The sequence below is a fragment of the Stegastes partitus genome, unplaced genomic scaffold (assembly GCF_000690725.1).
Source record: "Stegastes partitus isolate 25-593 unplaced genomic scaffold, Stegastes_partitus-1.0.2 Scaffold2021, whole genome shotgun sequence".
NCBI classification, from domain to species: domain Eukaryota; kingdom Metazoa; phylum Chordata; class Actinopteri; family Pomacentridae; genus Stegastes; species Stegastes partitus.
In genome coordinates, this window is record NW_007579752.1 from 126,375 (window position 1) to 128,540 (window position 2,166).

General features: G+C 45.4%; 1 protein-coding gene across 1 annotated transcript in view; it reads right to left on the minus strand.

Annotated features, from left to right (window-relative positions):
* Window positions 1-1,225, minus strand: part of LOC103373592 (myosin-7B-like) — a 38,152-nt gene extending 36,927 nt beyond the window's left edge. Inside the window, exon 1 of the mRNA XM_008303508.1 lies at window positions 1,149-1,225. The gene's annotated coding sequence lies outside the window, so the exon portion shown is untranslated. The remainder of the gene's footprint in view (window positions 1-1,148) is intronic.
* Window positions 1,226-2,166: the final 941 nt, after the last annotated feature.

A 2,166-nucleotide genomic window follows, 5' to 3' on the forward strand; every position in this document is an offset into this window, starting at 1 on the left:
ACACACACACACACACACACACACACACACACACACACACACACACACTGATGCTCAGTTACACTAAAAATAAAAAGTGTTTTTTCACCAAAGTTAAATTTTCTGTGTTTTAGAAAAAACATGGAAATAAACCTTTAAACAGGACGAGTCCCGTTACGTCCCGTGGACTCACGGTTCTGGTCCCGGAGCTGCCGCTGGGCTTCGTGACTTTATGGACCAGAACCATTTAAATGTTTCTGAGCCTCCAGCGGGCCGTCAGACGGAGGAGGAACATCAGCTCCTGGTGTCGACCGTTGGTCCAAACGGAGCTTCACATCCGGACCACCGTCGTGTTCTAGTGCTGATCCTGTTGAAACCTCTCTGGATTAAAAACATCTCAGCCTCCTCATCCCTCTCCTGATCGATCAGGAGCTTATTGATCGATCAGGAGCTTATTGATCGATCAGGAGATCTGATCAACCGTCGACCTTCAGCAGGGAGACGATGTATCTGGGTCACACAGAACACATGACACACGTATGTTCTCACTCTGGTTGACATTCCTCACAGGCTCCACGGCAACGCTGGATACACACACACACACACACACACACACACACACACACACTAGATCCGTGCAGGACATGAGGTCACCTGTTCTGTGAACCAGGTGGAACAATGACTCAAACACTCGTCCTGGAGCTGACATGAGATCCGTCAGAGAACAATAAACTATGAATAGACTCGGACTCGATGAGCTCCGGCTGCAGCGTCATGCAGACCTGCTGCTGCCAGGATCCATCAGAGAGTCGGCAGCTGGTCCATGTGTGTAAGAACACGTATGACCGTTTATGAGCACGTCTGAAAGTCCGGCCGTGACTCGATGATCCGACACTAAATGTAAAACCTGCTTTATGTCGGATTGTCCAGACGGAGGTCCAGATACGAGGAGGGCTTGATGCTGGAAGGCTCATGAACGTAGCCAATCTGTGGGATTGTTCAATCAGATAATACGCCGTCATCCTGATTGGTGACATTAAATGTCATGTCGGAGTCACAATCCAAGGCTGTCGCTATGTTAAGGCTGTTTTTATGGGTTCTGTTGGTTTNCAGCTACATCAGGTAACTATCTGCCCCCGAGGCTGATGGGTAATGTAGTCTGTACTCACTGCGCTGGTGACTCTGCTCTGAAGCTCCTGGAGGACGTGACTTTGTTGCTGCAGGTTTTGAGGGATGTGCAGAGGATCAGAACTGGTCGAGCACCAGAGCATCACTCCACTTTATAACCTCCCTGTGAAGGTCACAGTGTCACGTGACCTCCTCTGCTGCAGCTGATTGGTCGACCTGGTGAGGCTGGACGGTCATAAAAGGCCTGCTGTGGTCCGAACTAAAGCCTCCTCATCCCTGTTTCCTCCCTCTGAGGTCTATCTATGGAAACTGCCTCACTGCTCTGATGGTTCGTCTTGACTGCTGCTGAGTGTGACCCATCGTTGGTTTATTGGATCCAAACACATCACGCAACATTCAGAATATAGAAGAACGAATTAAAACGGTTCCATGCAGCATGAAGAAAAGACCAAACAAGTAAAGCACACAGTCAGATTAGAATTCATTTTATTGTGATAATTACTTAATTTCACTCATTGTTTCGTTTGAGATTCACCACAAATGAAAGTTTTATTTTATTAATCAGCTCCTCCTTTAATCTGTTGATATAAAAATGTTGTTCCCAAACTTAAAGGATGATTCTGCTTCATATCTCACACATAATGAGGATTAAAGTACTTATTAAGGTAAATTAGATTCAACAATGACAAAACCCAAAGCAAAGATCACTGCAAATAAAAAGAAAACACAGAACGAAGGCTGTACTTTGCTCGCTAATTAACATTAATTAGGAAGAACTTATCAGCAACATTCAGCTGACGGTATGAGATCCACGACATCAGGATAGAAAGATGCTCCTACATGAGATAACGTTGGCCTTAGCAAGATATAGTTAGCCTTGCTTTTAGCCTAAATCAGCTACCATAGCCTCTAAGTTAGCCTACGCAAGATAATGTTGGCTTCTATGTTATCCCAAACCAGATAGCGTTAGCCTAAACAAGATAGTATAGCTGCCACGTTAGCCTAAACAAGATAGTATAGCTGCTACATTAGCCTAAACAAGATAGTATAGCTGCTACG